The sequence below is a fragment of the Lemur catta genome, chromosome 10 (genome assembly GCF_020740605.2).
Source record: "Lemur catta isolate mLemCat1 chromosome 10, mLemCat1.pri, whole genome shotgun sequence".
NCBI classification, from domain to species: Eukaryota; Metazoa; Chordata; class Mammalia; order Primates; family Lemuridae; genus Lemur; species Lemur catta.
The window spans coordinates 32,256,038-32,274,710 of NC_059137.1; the positions used below are offsets into that span (position 1 = coordinate 32,256,038).

The 18,673-nt window shown below is 37.4% G+C and overlaps 1 long non-coding RNA gene across 1 annotated transcript in view; it reads left to right on the forward strand.

Moving 5' to 3' along the window:
• Nucleotides 1–521: 521 nt before the first annotated feature.
• Nucleotides 522–18,673, forward strand: part of LOC123645817 — a 147,681-nt gene continuing 129,529 nt past the window's right edge. Inside the window, exon 1 of the long non-coding RNA XR_006737714.1 lies at nucleotides 522–719. This is a non-coding gene — a long non-coding RNA (uncharacterized LOC123645817). The remainder of the gene's footprint in view (nucleotides 720–18,673) is intronic.

Here is an 18,673-nt window from a genome sequence, read left to right on the forward strand (position 1 = left end):
GACATGATTATGAGTAGCTGGAATAGGAAGGAAAGGACAAAAATGGAATAAAATGTTGTGTGCCATAAGGGGCTATTTCTGGTAGGCAGAATTATCTGGATGAGTTGCCCTTTGGTTGTAGGCATGGTTCTAGATAAGGAATCAATGTTGCTCATGTATAATGGGAACACCCTCTTCCTTGTATATTGTTGGATAAAATTGACAAATGTTTGCTATCCAATTCATTCCTTTGTCAGTTATCAGAAGTGACCTTGTAATAGGTAAGTAACAACACAATTGGATCTTTACCTCTAATGCTTTGTAGTCTTCCAAGAAATGTACTCTAGTCACCTTGAATGAATTTGGGAAATACTCTGGTGTCTGATGAAGACTTCAGAACCACACTGTTCTCATCAGCGACACATTTATAAGCTTTTTCTTATGATGAGTTGCTTCCTCAGAAGATTATGTATCCTATTATGTACTACTTATTTGCTAATCTTAATTTTAGAAGACTTTTTTTTTTTCTTTATCCTAGATGCTGGGACAGCGAGATGTAAAAATTCAATGGCTCAAACTTCTCATCTGGAATTGAGCACTACAGTCAGCTAGAGCAATTTATCAAAGGAGAGATCCCTGCAACCCACCCCAGCCTCCTGGATCCATCTCTTCCTCTATACATGTTACTGCTATGGCTTCAGCTGCAATTAAAGCAAATTTAAAGAAATATAAGCAACTAGGTATGGGTATCTTTTTCTTAACAAAACTTTATAATCTATCATTGCCTGATAATATTTTGTCACAGCCTGATCTAACTTTTAATTGTTTTTTTTCTTTTCTTCACTCTGCTCTAAGAATATTGTCTCAGAATACTGAGAGAACTGACAGTTAATAACTCACAGCTATTATCAGTGATCTTTGATAAGACATGAAGGGTAGGAGGGATTCCAGAACACTTGGAATGAACAAATATTCCAAGTTTCTAAAGAAGGAACAAAATAGGTACCCCACCCTCCATCCCACCAAATGACAGAGTAACAAGCTTAATATTAATCCCTGGAAAAATTCTAAAATGGCAAGTATACTTATGAGTTGTAAGCATTTAGAAAAGAAAGCATGATTATCAGGAACTGATGTGGTTTCACTGGACCAGGCCATTTCCTTTTTCTTTTCTTTTTCCTTTTAAATAATTGTGAGTCCTGTGCATTACATTAATGCTGTAGACATAGTGTGTTTTGATGCAGCAAAACATCTAACTCATGATATCCTTGTGGATAAAATACTTAGAAAAATGTGATCTGGATTATATATCTATCTCCTATTTTTGTCTTTGTTCTAAAAAATATTTTTTGTGTGTCTTCAAAAATACATAAAATTCAGTAAGATGGGGTGAAAAGTGAGAAAATTAGGGTGAAGAAAAAACAAGTTTAGGGAAAATAAGACAAAACTATTGAGTGTGTCGGTGGTTCCATAAAATGTGAATCATAATATTCTGTTATTCCATACCTTGTACACTTCCTAGAGGTAGTTTAAAAATTTTGCTGTGGGTTTCCTAACAGTCAAAGCGAAAAGGAAACATCATAAATAAAAGTGTCTATAAGAAAGAAAAACAGCACTAAGAGCAGAGAAGCTTCTGTTGGGTTCTCGTAAAGAGGACATATGTCATGTAGTAAACCATCTGCTCATGCATCCTTACATTCAATGCAGTGGTGAGTTTCAAGCACTGCTTCATACGAAGTACCTTTGTGTAGGCCAAAGCATTTTATCTTGTAAAGAAATTTCTATGGGTAATTAGGGGTTAGGCATCTTGAGATTGCCATCAAGATATGCAACTCTCTGATAGTCAGGGGAACGTTTTTACCATTAAGGCTCTAGTTAGGCAGCTGGTTTCTAAAACTTCTTCAAAGATCATTGATTAAAGGGTTGATTTCTCTACTGCTCTGCTTTATCCTTGGATGCTCAGAATTATCATCAAAGATGAAGCTGTTGAAAACGCTCTTCACATTTTTGGATAATGAGAATTTGGGAGGGACAGTAGATAATAATTAAATGGTCTTGATACCTGCCATGTATCAAAAAAGCCTACAAGATAAATTTAAGTAGCTATAAATGTATAAAATAGTGAATTTGGGTTAAAAAGCAAATCCTTGAGTGATAGAACCAGGGACACTCTGAAAGCAGAGCAGACTGTTTGAAAAGGATGCCAGGAGCCTCTGTGACTGCAAACTCAGATGAAACAACAGTGTGACATGGCTTCTAAGAAAACCAAAGTTGCACCTGTAGAGGCATTGTGCCCAGTTGCACCTGTAGAAGGATTGTGCCCAAAGGGTCCCACTATAGTCTGCCCTGCCCAGGTCACATGTGGAGACTTGCGTTAAATTTTCATGCCATTTTCCAAGAGAGAGGGATTCATTCAAAGGAGAGTATCTGGGATGCTGAGGAGTCTAAAGGAAAATTTAGAGAAACTGCAGATTCTTATCCTGGAAATGAGAAGACAAAACAAATATAAAATCTGCCCTAGTTGAAGAGGTAGTCTGTAGTCAAGCAAATAAAAAAAACCTAGTGATTGATTATATAGGAGTATATTAAAGAAAAATACTCTAAAAATTAGAACTATCTGAAAAATCAAAATGGTCCTTCTTAGAGTGGTGAGCTTCCTATCACTGGAAGAACTCAAGGAGAGTCTGTACAGATTCCAGCAATGTAGGATAGTTTGATAAGGATGAGAGATAGTTCTAGACGACCTCCACATTCCCTTCCCACTCTGAGATTTTATGCATCTTTACCTGAAATGGTAGAAATTTCAACAGTTAAAAAAATCCACAAGTTATTTAAAGAGGAAAAATCAGTCTAGTCTCAGACTATTGTTAGTATCTCAGAAGATCTGCCCCCAAATGACTAAGTTAAAATAACACAAGCAGAAGATGATGAATCATGCTGCTTTTCCTAATGGTCCCTAACGTGCAAAGCCCAGGTTCACAGCTGCCACTCTGAGTGACTACGTGGGGAGGGAGAACTAAATTACAGTAGGTAGAACACTGTAATGTTCCCAGCTGGTAGCTTGTGTGTATGTGATTACCTAGTATTCCTTACCAGCTGTTTTTTAACATTAGTCATATTGATTTAAAACAACCACCCTCTTTTCATTTATCTCAATAAGCACTGTTCTTTTTGGAGGAGTAAGACATTTCATTTAAAAGTGGAAGCTTTTCTTAGTTCTTAAGTGCATGTGCTGTGATTGCAGGTTTAAGTACTTCACGGGGCCATTGAGAGTCTCAGGGGAGGTAACTATTCAGATTCTGCTGTCTCTTCTCATTCTTGACCCAGGTCACTGAGGTTGGGGCAGGGTGATGGGTGTGGGGACAATCAGTTGCTTCTCCATGGCCAGCATAAAGGAGGCTTTAGAGGGTGGACACAGTTTCAGAAAGGGTCCATGGAGAGGATGGGTGAGCAGGTCTGATGGTCCCAACCACGTCTCCCTGCTTCCAGTGCAGGGACACTTGATGGGTGGGTTTTCTTGCTTGATGCTCTTGGGGTTTGAATGAGGCGGCATCCTAAGGTGTGCTAGACTGATAACAGGAGTATGATCGTACCTAGTCTGGAATGGGGATTTGGGTCACCAACGGTAAGCAAGGTCAGGGACTGGAAAAAACAGGAGGACACCCTGGAGCTATTTAATCAGAAGTGGAGTAGGGAGGACACTCTGAAAGCTCATGGCCAAAGTCTGAAGCCAGAATGGGAAGCAGTGGAATCAGCTGAAGGCTGCTCACACAGATTCTGCTAAAAGGTAAGTGGACTTCACAGGCTAGCATTTATTAAGTCTCACTCGGGGTCAGCTTAAAGGCCTATGACAGTGGCTAAGGCCAGAGGTTCCCTAAACGCTCAGCCTACCAATGGGTATGCGATTCCTGGATCAGTCGAAGTGTGCCATTCCCCTCCAAGAAATCTCCAGGACAGATGGGCCAACCAATTAAAAGAATATGGTTCCCTTAGGGCTAAGAAATTGATTGTGTTGTGAAGCTTTTGCCCTATGTTTTGTTCTAAGAGTTTTAATTTTTAGGTGGTACATTGGGTTTTTGATCCATTTTTAGTTAATTCTTGCATATGGTGTTAAGTAAGGGTCCAACTTCCCTTTTTGCATGTTGATATCCAGTTTTCCCAGTACCATTTGTTGAAAAGACTGACCTCTTTCTTCATTGAATGTTTTTGGCACCCTTGTTAAAAATCATTTTACCATACAGTCAAAGGTTTATTTCTGGGCTCTCTATCCTATTTCCTTGGTTTATACATCTGTCTTTGTGCCAGTACCACACTGTTTTGATTACTGTAACTTTGTAGTAAGTTTTAAAACCAGGAAGTGTGAATCTTCCAGCTTTGTTCTTCATTTTTAAGATTGTTGTAGCTATTTGTGGTCCCTTAAGATTCTATAAGAATTTTAGGATGGGTTTTTCTATTTCTGTAAAAAGCATCATTGGGATTTTTTTCCCTCCAAATCAATAGGTCTTTTATTGCATCATTAAAATTGCAGATAGGTCTTAGGAATCATCTGGCATCTTCATGTAGTTGGACAACTCTTAGATCTTATTTATCAGCCTGCTGAACTGTTTCTTTTTCAGAGACATAGATACCATCCAAAAATCATTGGGATTTTGATAGGGATTTCATTGAATCTATAGATTGCTTTGAGTTGTATCAACATCTTAAGAATATCAAGTCTTCCAGGTCATGAACTTGGGATATGTTTTCGTTTATTTATATCTTCTTTAATTTCTTTCATCAATTTTATAGTTTTCATTGTCTTAAGTCTTTCACTTCCTTGGTTAAGTTAAATCGGAAGTACTTTATACTTTTTGATGCTATTGTGAATGGAGTTGTTTTTGTAAGTTCCTTTTTAGATTGTTCATTGTTAGTATAAAAATGCAACTAATCTTTGTGTGTTCACTTTGTACTTTGCTGAATTTATTTATTAGTTCTAACAGGGTTTTGTTTTTTTGTATGTGTGGAGTCTTTAGGGTTTTCTATATATAAGTTCATATCACCTATGAACAGAGATAATTTTACTTCTTCCTTTCCAATTTGGATGCCTTTTATTTCTTTTTCTTGCCTAATTGCTCTGGCTAGAACTTCCAGTACTATGTTGAATAGAAGTGGTAAAAGTAAACAGCCTTGTCTTATTCTTGATCTTAAAGAAAACACTTTCAGCCTTTCATCATTGAGTATGATATTAGCTGTGGGCTTTTCATAATGGCTTTTGTTACATTGAGGTAATTTCTTCCTATTCCTATTTTGTTGAGTCCTTTTATTATGAAAAGGTATTGAATTTTGTCATATCCTTTTTCTCCATCAATTGAGATGATCATGTAGTTTTTTTCCTTTCATTCTGTTAATATGGTATATTACATTGATTGATTTTCATATGTTGAAATGTCTTTGCATTCAAGGATAAATCCCTCTTGGTCATGATGTATAACCCTTTTAATATACCACTGAATTCAGTTTACTAGTATTTTGTTTTTGTTTTTGTTTTTTTTTTTTTGAGACAGAGTCTCGCTCTGTTGCCCGGGCTAGAGTGAGTGCCATGGCGTCAGCCTAGCTCACAGCAACCTCAAACTCCTGGGCTCAAGCAATCCTACTGCCTCAGCCTCCTGAGTAGCTGGGACTACAAGCATGCACCACCATGCCCGGCTAATTTTTTCTATATATATTTAGTTGTCCATATAATTTCTTTCTATTTTTAGTAGAGACGGGGTCTCACTGTTGCTCAGGCTGGTCTCGAACTCCTGAGCTCAAACTATCCACCCGCCTCAGCCTCCCAGAGTGCTAGGATTACAAGTGTGAGCCACCGCACCCGGCCAGTTTACTAGTATTTTGTTGAAGAATTTTTTTTTTTTGAGACAGAGTCTCGCTCTTTTGCCTGGGCTAGAGTGCCGTGGCATTAGCATAGCTCACAGCAACCTCAAACTCCTGGGCTCAAGCAATCCCTTCTGCCTCAGCCTCTCGAGTAGCTGGGACTACAGGCATGCACCACCATGCCCGGCTAATTTTCTTTTTCTATATATTTTTAGTCATCTGGCTAATTTCTTTCTATTTTTAGTAGAGATGGGGTCTTGCTCTTGCTCAGCCTGGTCTTGAACTCCTGAGCTCAAACGATCCTCCCGCTTTGGCCTCCCAGAGTGCTAGGATTACAGGTGTGAGCCACCATGCCTGGCCTTGTTGAAGATTTTTTCATCGATGTTCATGGAACTGTATCTTGCTTAACTTTTTCGTCTTAATTGTAGAACAGAGCTTTCTACGTAGTAAGTGCTCAACAGGTTTGTGTTGAGTCTGTGTTGTCAGATTGATAGCCTTGAGGCTATAGGAATAAAGAAGTTACTGCGGTGGAAAGTTGTCAAGACCACCTTCCACCAGATGCACATAGTACCTACACGAGAAGGAAGAGGAACCAAATTTTATGTTTAACATAGACAGCCGTTCAGGATCCAAGATGCTAGGCAGGGCAAAAGGTAGCGCCACACACTCAGAATTCAGATATAAATACGCCCCATCCAGAGAGTAAGTCATTCGTCCTTCCTATGAGAGTGGAAGGCCCTTGAGCATATATAGTAAATAGTGGCCATTTGCAGCTCTTACATCTGTCCAGTGAACCTCCACCCAGCCTAGGAAAAAAATCAATGCAGATCCCATATCATGGCATACAATAAAATGGATTTCAGATGAGGCAATGACTAAAATGAAAAAAACACAATCATGGTGGTCTAGTACAAAATTTGGGTCAATGGTTATACACATTTGGGTGTGGGAAAGTGCTAACCATGATGCCAAAAATAAAAATTGAAACCATAAAGGAAAAATTGACTACATTCAACTAAATAAAATTAGTAATGTCCATGCTACCAAAAATGTTATTAAACAAATAAAAAGACAAAAGATAAACTGGGAAGAAATATTGGCAGCATATATGGCAGACAAAGAGATAAAAGCATTAATTTATAAAAATCTTATAAATCAATATGGGCAAGTTATGAAAAAGTACAAAGACCGATAAGTATGTCAAAAATAAAATCTAATTTGATGATAAAGAGATTCAAAGGGAAGGAAAGAGATGTGATTATCTACCAATTAAAAATAAAGACAATCTAGTAACAGAAAGAGTTTGGAAAGACTCTTGTGCCCCATTAGTGGGAATGTAAGTTGGCACAACTTTTATGGAGGGCAATCTGGAAATATATGTTAAAAGTCTTTTAAAAATGTATACTACCTTTAATCTAGTAATTATACTTATTGAAATATATTCCTTCTAAAGAAATAATAATATCTACAAAGAAGTGATTAGAAAGGATGTTCTTTTAAAATTATTTAAAATAGCCAAGAGATGTAAAAGCACAAACTGTCCAGAAATAGAAAATTGTTTAAATAAATAAATAATTTTATATTCATTTAATGGGATGTTATGTGATTATTAAAACTATATGATAGTTGAATATTGTTGGAAGTGGCTTTATCTGGAATTAATGGTGTTCTGAAGTCACTGTTGTGTGGTAGGGATCAAATCTGTTCTGGTTAATGCTTCTTACCTGTTATTGTCCAGGACGAGACTCTGTTATAGACCCATATCATCTTGCATATCTCAGTGTCACCAAGCTGATAATGTGTCCTTTCCTTTTTCTTGGACCTTTTCACTTATAACTCTCCTGGAATTTGCATAAGGACTTCATGCATGTTGGTATTTGTCTGAGGTTTTCTCACCCTTTGTGTTTCCTCCACATGGCTCTTGACCTCTAAATATTGGCATACTCCCAAGTTTAATTCTTGGACCTATTTTTTTTAATCTACATTTATTGCCTTGGTAATCTCTTCTAGTCTATGGCGCTTAATACCATCTATATGATAACTCCCAAATTTCTGACCTGAACTTCTCAAGACTCATACTAATGTATACAACTACTCATTTGACAGTTCCACTTTGATGACTCATCAATTCAAATTAAACCTGAATTCCTAATTCTCCCCCCTGAAAACCCACTGTTTCCACAGCTCTCCCTTTTTCAATAAGTAACTCTATTCTTTCAGTTTCCAGGGCCTAAAATTTTGGTATCATCCTTGACTGTTCCCTTTTCTCTTACACTCCACATCAAAACTGTCACCATATTTTGAGGCTACATCTTCAAAATATACGTAAATCTGACTGCTTCTTACCACTATGTGGCTGCTGTCTGGGTCTAAGCCACTGTCTCCTGGATTTTTCCAGCCTCCTGGTTGGTTTCTCTGCTTCTACTTTTGCCCTCTCTAATCCACTTTTGACAAAGCGATCTCCAAAAACTCAAGTTGCATGATGTCACTTTCATACTCAGTACTCACCCGTGGTTTCCACAACCCTCAGAAAAATTCAGGTCTTTCAATGATATGTAAGGTCCTCTGTGATCTGGCTTCCTGCTACCTTTCTGACCTCATCTTCTATTACTTTTCTCCTCATGCTGTTCCACTCACATTGGCTTCCACACTGTACTTAGAACATGACCAAGTACTTTACTGCCTCAGGGCGCTGCCTGGAATGCTCTTCCCCTAATGTCCGTAGGGTTCATTCCCTTCCTGACTGCAGGTCTTTGCTCTAACACCATCCTTTTTGTTGAGGCCTTTCCTGACCATGTCATTTAAAATCACAATCCCCTTTCCTTCTTCATGTCACTACTTATCCTCCCTCCTTCCTTCCTTTCCCTCCACAGCACCTATCACCATCCAACATACTTAATTATTAACAGTTTTTATTGTCTGTTTCCTCCAACAAGAATGAAAGTTCCATGAGGACAGAGGTTTTTCCCCTTTTGCTCATTGCTTTATCGCAATTGTTGAATATGGTTCCTGGCACATAGCAGATACTCAATAAATATTTGTTGGTGAATGAATCTACAGATGCTCTATCTGAGGACATACCAAGGTGTTACTCTTGCTGCAAAGATGAAGAATAAAATTCAGAGTCACTTGGAAACTTTTAAGTGCTCGTGGGATGAATGATTGCTATAATATTGTAAGATGCCCAGAGATAACAAGGGAAAGGTAAGATGAGACCTTTGAGACTCAATTAGGATGATGGATGTTTCTTCACCCTCTTCTGATTATACTCCTGTCACTTGACATGGGATATAGCTTGTTATGATGATGGAGGGGAGAGTGCTGAAACTGGGAGAGGATTGCAAAATGCCCTAATGGGAGACAGTTCAAATATCCTCCTTAGAGCTAGGTGGAAGGCACTCATGGAGGAAGACATCATCTCGTCATCTAAACCTCTTAAGACTATACATATCCTGCCAGTTTCTATCTTATTTACATCAGCCATTGCTTCAAGGCTGTAATAGGGAGTTTCTGATTCTGGCAAGAAATATAAATTGACAGGGGACTATATTAACCACATATTGAATTTTAAAAGAAGATTATAAAATAGCATAAAGATAGTAATCTTGTTTATTTAGGAAACGACCCCTGCTTTCTATCATCTATCCGTCCAATGATACCTCTGCCAAGACAATGTAATGGAAGACTATATATACACATACACTAACACCCTAACTGTGATTATCTCTAGATGTTGGGGCTGTGTTTTTATTTCTTTTCTTTTTGCTTAACTATATCTCTAATTTCTAATTTTCTACAGTGAATATACTGTGCTTTTATAATAAAAAAGAAATTGTGAAGATGGTTGTGGAGTTATTAGGCTGTGTGAGGGATATTCTAGGCAATGACCATGGAGTCTCAATGTTGGAAATGACTTTTAGGTTGTAAGGCCAACTTCTTCAAGATCCTTGCCAAATGGTTTCCTATTTGTACACCTCCAATAGCAGAGATTTCACTGCCTTCTGAGGTAGCATTCCATATGACTTCCACACAATGGAAGTTCTGCCCTTTAGAGTCATAGATTCCAGATTTTTGAAGTAGCTTCCTAGTTGGTCTTCCTATTTCCATTCTTGATTCTCTATAATCTATTGTCAGTGAAGTAGTCCTCCAAAAACCCAAGTCATATCATGTCACTCTTCTGCTCAAAACCTACTTTCCAGCTCCCTCAAAAAAAAAAAAAAAAAAAGTCAAGAACTTTCCATGACTTACAAGGCCCTATGTTATCTAATCCATCTTCTACATGAAAACCAGATCCCTTAATGATTGCTTATATTTTGGGGAAACATCATCTTCCTGGGTACTTTACTTTGGACATTGTTTCTGGGATCACTGAATACCACAGGGTAGAGTATGGTGTTTCCTTCCTTGCTCTTGATGTTTTACTTCTTTTAATTAAGGCCAAGTTTGAATTATACTGTTATGAAGACTTGTCAAGAGTGCAAACAAAAAAAGATAATGTTGTAGTTTCTAATTTATGTACACATGTATACAGTTTCAGTCTATTACAACGGGAAAAGAAAGGGAGAAGGAAAGAAAGCATAAAGAAGATTTGATACTAGGGACTGAATGAACTTCAGGGAAAAGAAATCAGGGCTCTCTTGGTGCTAGGAGTATCACTGGTATCAATAAAACATATTCTGCTTAATTTTTATAGTGTTGTATCATTAATTTAATGAGATTAAATTGTCTTCTGTGGAAGGAACATTATGGTAGGTATGGTTGGTGAAGACAGCCAAGGATAGAGAGGAATTCAAGATATGGCCCTGTTCAACATATGTTTCCCTCATGGAACACACTGTCCAGTTAGGGGTAGCTTGAAACAGCATAAAATATCCTGAGAGCAGACAGAATGTACTGTGAAATGGGCCACAGACACAGGGCTTGAGAGAATTGGTAAATTAAGGGGTGATGAGAGTGTACTGGTGTTGGTATTCAATAAATTCAATAAATATTCTTTGAATACATCCTCTCTGCAAATGGCTGTGTTGAGTTCATGGGAATATACAAAAAGAATAAAGCATTGACCCTGCCCTTGATGTGATTCACTATGGTTCAGTGACCTTCAAGATTAGGCAGTTATAGGAGTTTTTAAAGACTTGAACAAATGTTCGAGACAATGTTAAACTAAAAAAAAAAGACATGCAAAATTACATAGTCAGTATGATTTCCACTGTGTAAAAAGTTCCCAGAAGAAGATTAGGAGAAAATATGCTGAAATGTTAAAAATAAAAAGTGTCAATCACGTCAGGGTGGAATTATGGTGACTTCCCCTTCCACTTCTTTATAGAATTGGCCCTTGAACAACATGAATTTGAACTACAGGAGTTCACTTAGTGAATTTTCTTCCTCCTCTTCCATCCCTGAGACAGCAAGACCAACCTCTCCTCCTGCTCCTCTTCAGCTTGCTCATTGTGACAATGATGAGGATGAAGATCTTTATAATCATCTCCTTACACTTAATGAACAGTTAGATATATTTTCTCTTCCCTATGATTTTCTTAACATTTTATTTTCTCTAGCTTACTTTATTATAGTAATATGGTATACAATACACATAACATGAAAAATATGTGGTTATAGACTATTTATGTTGTCAATTAGTCTTCCAGTCAACAGTAAGCTATTAGTAGTTAAGCTTTGGGGGAGTCAAAAGTTATACATGGCTTTTGTACTGGAAGTGTGGGGAGTCAGCACCCCTGAATCCCATGTGGCTGAAGGATCAACTGTACGTTTATGTACTTACCCATTTTCAAATCATAAAATATATCATCATGTTTTATAATCAATCATTAAAGAATAGAGTTAATTCTACCGTTTTACTAACATTCTTGTCTTGCAGGATAATAGAGACTTTATCCTAAAGCTTGAGGTCATTTCTTAGCCTTTATTCTTATAATCATAGCTTTTGACCACCCACTCTTTTTTAACACATCCTTGATTTCCATGGATTTGCACTTTTCTAGTTCTTTCACATCTTGTATTTCTCTTTCTCTTTCCATAACTTCTAACTTAGTGTTTCTAAGGTTCCATTCTTATCCTTAACCTCCCTTGGGGACTACTGTATGCACAGGCTAAGGGATCTCAAGTGTGCCATCTGTGACCTTGGCAGCACATCCAATTCTTGAATCATGATACTCGAGTCCCAGCCTCTCTAAGGAATATCAGAAGCCAAGGTGCTCCTCTGTGACACATGTGCCCTGGCCCTTCCACATGAGAGTATTTTCAAAGATGATGTGAGGCGGTGGGGCAAAATGAAGAGATGGGGCTGGTCTTAATTTTTCTGAGTCTCTGTTTTCTCATCTGTAAAATTGCACCTAGGTGAGGATGAAACTGCGGAAGAGTTAAATACGTAAAGTGCCCAGCGTGGTGCCCGCATGCAACAGCTGCTCCAGGATTGTTCTTCCTTTCTTTTCCCTTTTCCTCCATTTCCACCATCTGCCTGAATACAAGAATGATGATCTTCAGGGCATATTGTCTGTGGTTCTTATTATATACATCTATTAAAGATCCAGTTAATCTATTTTGGTTGCCATCAAAGCAAAGGATTGCCATCAAAATGTCTATTTATACAGACAGAATGGAGTACTTTATTGATCCACCAATTAGTAGTGTTCTACTATTTTGGTCTAGTCTCAGCTTTTGGGAGTTTCTTCTGCAGTTAGCAGAATGTCAGTGAATAAACAAATAAAATAAATGTATCATGTGGGATTAAAATAGTAGCAAAAAGGATTATTGAAATTACTTAGCCTCACTTTTATGGTTTTTCTAATGCCTGTCTTAGCTGTTTTTCTAAGCAGCTAGTTTTAGCTGTTTGAGGACAGGATAGTCCTGGAATCTCTCTGCCCCAACAATATACATTAGAGTATTTAAAATAAATATGATTTATCTTGCCAGAGGGCACTTTTCTCTTCCCATCTTGATGACCTTTGGTGTTAAAGTGAGAGGCAACAGGGTATAGTGGGGAGTGTTTTAGACTTGGATTTGCATTCAGGCTCCATAAGACTGGAACATAAATTGTACTTCATAGGGCTAGTGTGGAATTAAACCAGTTAATATTTATGAAATCATTTTTCTAAAAAGTGCTAGGATGTAAGTCATTATTATTTCTCAGGCTGACACACACATCATCCAGAAATATCCATCTCTAGCCTTGATGTAGTTAAATATTTATTTTGTTTTCCACCATGCTTGCCCTTTAAGCAACAGCAACAACAACAAAAAAAGAGATAATTATCTTTTTAAAAAATTAGCAGCCAAAGAGCTTCAGCTACTGTATCTTTTGTCACTTAGCTAAAGCATAGCTTACAGTGGATGCTCAACAAATGTTTATTGAATGAGTAACGAATGAAATCAATTTGTCCCACCCTTAAGATAGAGGAGTGTAGTCACAGTGACTTTTTAATGGAGAGACAACCAAAATTCACTGACCACTCTTGAAAAGGATCTGTGAAGCCACTCGGCTGGAGTTTTCTGAACACTCTGTACAAATATATGCTATTAGGTTTCAAGTTGGTTTCTATTAGTTCCAACCACTATAGATATTTTAATTAACACATTTTAACATTTGTTGAGTACTTTGTAGTTCATGAAACACTTTAATTTCAATGTCTTCTGTAACATTATGGAGTTGTGCTGATCCTGTGTTATAGAGGAGGAAACAAAATTAAAGAAATTAAGTAACTCGTTTAAGGTAACATGGAAGGTAAGAAGTGGAATCTTCCCATGAACTCAGGTCTTTGGGTGCAAGCCCCGGGCACCATGACCTGGGGTCCTTCTGCCATGGCTGCTGCTAATGTGGTACTTGAGTACTTTGCCTCTGAGTCTCCCTAGGGCCGAAGATGAAATACTGGGAGGCAATTTGGTTTTGGAGGTGCGGAGGGGGAAGCTGGCTGTTCTACAATTGCTTGCTGTGCCATCTGCTCTCTCTTCCTCTTCAGAAATGATGCATTTGTTACTGTGGGCTGCTTTTGCCGAATACTTGGATTATGTCACTTTCTCTGTTTGTCACATGTGGGGCATTTGGTGACATGCAACTCAGCCTACATTGGTTTTCCTACGTAATGTGATAGGTGCACGCACATTTGCTTTCATTTCAATGTCTGAACAATTTTAATGCCATTTAGACAAGCATCACATGTCTGTGTAACAATAGAAACCTTCACATTTTCAACTTCCCTTTTTGTGTAATGTTAATAGAAATCAGGAAAAAAAAAAACACATCACAAACACACAGGCGCACACACATACAACAAAAACGAACCAAAGGAACCTATTGATTACGTAGGGCACTGGTCAAGCATGTCACTTAGTTTTGTACCAGTGGCAACAAGGTTTGTCTGTTATTTTTTACAATTTCATACCCAAACCTATTCATGTTTGGTAATAACTATTAACAATTATCCTGGAATAATCTGTAAATGAACCAGTGGTTAAAAGGCTTATGTGTGGGTGGGAGAATTAATTTTTATCACTGTACGAATATTTGGTGAGATGATTAGGAAGAAACAGTCTTGGGTTCGTGCCACTGCTAATTTCACCTCTTTAGGCCCCAGTTATCCCATCTATAAAATGATGAGTGCAAAAGGTCTCTGATAATTCTAGCTCTGTGGATCTATGATTAATTGATTTTTGTAGTATATAGAAATTAAAAATGACATGCACAGGGCATATTTTCTGGGAATAGAGAAATGGCTCCAAATATTCTGTTTTTCTCTTTGTGAGTAGAAAGTAGAATTATAGGAGAGTTGTCAGGCTGTGCAGATATCTCCAAGCATGGATAGAGTATGGAGGTTATTGTTTAGATATAAAGTCTATATGAGGCAACATTTTGGCAAACAAAAGACTGAAAAAATTCTATTTCTGAAAATGTTTAATGCCTTCATGGTTTATTAGGGTATTTAGAATCTCCCCAAAATTCATGGATGGTAGCTTATCTCAGGTTTGATTTATTAATTGATGTCTTCATTCTTCAAATATACAGTGAGTACTTACTATGTACAAACCACTGTGCTTGATGCTGGAGATTTAAAGGTGAATTTAATTGATTACCTGACCTCAAGGGACTCCCAGTCTGATGAGGAAGGCAGATCCGTAAACAGAGTACAAAGTTCAATAACAAAAAGAACATACAGATTAACACAGCTGGCAAAGAGGAGGGAGAGAGTAACCTACTGGGAAAGGCTGATGAAGAAGAGATAACACAAAGTAGGTCTTACAGGATGAGAAGATATATATGGAAGTAGTATATGATGGGAAGAAAGCATGGAACAGGGGGAACAGGAGCAGGAAGATACAGAGGTGTGAAATGCACAGAATATTGGGCAGCAACAAGTAGTGTAGTGTGGCTTGAGTATGCAAGAGACGTAGTGTGATGAGGCTGGAGAGAGAGTTTAGAGCCCAGCTGTGAAGAACCCTGATGCCAGTCTAACAAGCCTGAATTTCATTCTATTTCTATCAAGAGGCTTTTAGCAGTAGAATGACATGAACAGCTTTGAGTCTACCAGTGCTGCTTCATTAGAGACAAGATCTTGGCTTGTTCACTGAAGAAATCTAAGTCAAATGAATGTAGACCTAGAAGCTTGCTTTGGGCACTGAATTTATTTCTTAATGTTCTCCCTTTAGGAAAACTGTCTAGTTGTTTACGATACGCTCTTGCCAGTAAGCAAGGAAGGTCTTACTAGTGGTGTCTGTCTGATGTGGCTGGGCAGGAAAGAGGAATTTTGTTTCAACTAATGCAGTGGGAATAAAGGAAAAGTGAAGAAAAGGGTTCAAAGTGGAGGCAGATCCTGGAGGAATTCCCTAAGCCAAATAGCAGGCAGAGAAAACAGCAAGAGGGCTCCTTTATGTATTTAATAGAATGTTAAGGACTAATAATTACAGCCTTACAGTGGATGATACTTTGAATAGGGTTCATCTGGAATTCCAGCAGATAGAGTTCTCTCTGGCTGGTGATAAGTAAAAGAATAGGGTATTAGTTGTCAGCATTTTCAAGAGTATTGGGTGGTCATCCTGATAATCTGGTCATTAGTCAGATCTATGCCAGCTGTGGATGCTTTCTGGGTTGTTATCTTTTCATAGACAATAGGTGCAATTGGCTTCCAGGAAGGTTGTCCCCTACCTTGAGTGAGCGTAATTACTGTTATGGAAAATGTAGCAGGTGTTTGTTGCTTTTGTCTACCTAGTAAATCTTTCTCCTTCTAGTATCCTTTTTACTTTGAGAAATTGACCCAAAGCTATTAAATAGTGAAGCTTTAAGCATTGTTGCTCTACTTTCCTGGCCAAAGTATGAGCATAGAAATCTAGATAGGCCAATCAGACCCTCGTGAAATTCTGAATCTTGGGTGGAGTCTTCCAAGGATGAAATGCTGTTGGAGCTCTGTCCCCCATTTGCGATGCCCTGCTAATGAGATGTTCGGAACTGTTCTGGTTCTAATTATCCCTGGTGTCCTCTGTGTTACGAATCTATGATACCTACCCAATAAGTTACTTTTTCTTGCATGCCTAAGACGCTGAAAGCTGATTCCTGAGCTTTTGACAAAAAAGTCCCAACTACCAGAGAAACTGGTACCAGCAGTCCTCCAAGTCTTATAAATCCGCATTGTAATTTCCAGTGTCCAGATCTTACTCTTTTTAAAAATCACTTTTGTAAGAACACATAATAAGGGTATAAATTCAACAGAAGTTTTAAGCCAGCAACACATAAATTAATCTCTTTGGGTTTTTTTTTCGTGTATGTGTGTGTGTGTGTGCATGAGTTCTTATCCCCATGCCACTTAAAGAAAGAAATTGTCTGACTTCCTTTCCTTCCCTTTCTTTTCTCTCCCTCCTTTTCCCTTCCTTTCACATGACCAGAATTTTGGGGGTCCCCAGGCTGGGGAATATAGTAATTGTACATATTTATGGGGTACATGTGATATTTTAATACATGCACCTTCTGTCTAACTGTGTATTTATACTCATTAACCAACTTCTCTTCATCCTCCTCCACCTGCCACCTCCCCAGTCTTTTGTAATTATCATTCTACTCTATACTTCCATGGGATCAACTTTTTTATCTCTCACATATGAGTGAGGACATGAGATATTTGTTTTTCTGTGCCTGGCTTATTTCACATAACATGACCTTCAGTTCCATCCATCTTGCTGCAAATGACAGGATTTTATTCTTTTTTATGACTGAATAGTACTCCATAAATGTGTATATATACCACATTTTCCTTATTTGTTTATTCAATGGTGGACACTTAGGTTGATTCTGTATCTTTGCTATTGTGAATAGTGCTGCAGTAAACATGAGAGTGAACCTCTTAATCTATAACAATCTACTTTTGGATTAATACCAATTTAATTTCATTTGTGTACAAAGTTTTTATCCTATATAGCTTTGGCCCCCACCTTTGTGCTATTATTATTATACAAATTATATCTTTATACATTATAAGCCTATCAACACAGTTTTTAAATTACTGCTTTATGCAGTTGTCTTTTAAATCACATAGAAGAAAAGAGTTAGAAATAAAATACATTTGTACTATCTTTTATAATTAATAATGTAGTTATCGTCACCTGTGCTCTTATTCCTTTTCAGGGATTCAAGTTATAGTCCAGTGTCCTATCATTTCGGCCTGAAGAACTGACTTCCTTTAGCATTTCTTGTAGGGTATGTCTGCCAGTGAAAAGTTCTTCGCTTCTATTTATCTTGGAGAGTCTTAATTTCTCCACTTTAAAAGAAATAGTTCTGCTGGATATAGAATTCTTGGTCTATAGTCTTTCAGCACTTTCAATATGTCATTCCACTGACGAATTATGTCCTAATTTTTGATGATAAACCAACTGTTAATCTTATTGAGGATACCTGGAATGTGACAAGTATCTTCTCTTTTGATGCTTTCAAGATGCTCGCTTTGTCTTTGACTTTTTTTTTTTTTTTTTTTGAGATAGGATCTTGCTTTGTCACCTGGGCTGGAGTACAGTGGCATCATCATATCATAGCTCACTGCAACCTCAAACTCCTGGACTCAAGCAGGAGCTTCAGCCTTCTGAGTAGCTGGAACTACAAGTGTGCACCACCATGCCCCGCTAATGTCTTTGACTTTTGACAGTTTGATTATGCTTATCTTGGTGTGGATACCTTTGAATTGACCATAATTGGAGTTCATTGAGCTTCTTGGATACTGAGAGTGTTGATTTTGACCAATGTTTCTCCAAATATTAAAATATTCTTTTTTCTTCTTTCTCTCTTCTTATGGGACTCTCATTATGTATATGTTGGTGTGCTTGGTGGTGTTTCATAGGTCTTTGAAGTTTTACTCATTTTTCTTCATTCTTTTTTATTTCAGTTCCTTAGACTAGATAATCTCAATTGACATAACTTAAAATTCACTGCTTATTTATTATGCTAACTCAAATATACTGGTTAAGACCATTTAGTGAATTTTTCATTTAGGTTATTTTACTTTTCAATGCCAGAATTTCTATTTTTTTATGAACTTAATTTTTTAGAGCAGTTTTAGGTCCACAGCAAAATCTAGTGGAAGACACGGGTATCTCTCATATACACCCTATCTCCACATTTATTTGTTTTTAAAAATAATTTCTATTTATTTATATTCTCTATTTGGTGAGATATTTTCTTATACTTTCCTTTAGTTCTTAGACATGGCTTTTTTTTTTTTTTAGTTCTTTGAACATATTTATATAAATAATGTAAAATCTTTGTCTAGAAAGTCCAACACCTGGGGACAGTTTCTACTGACTCCTCTTTTATTTCCCCTGTGTATATGCCATACTTTCTTTGCATGTCTCA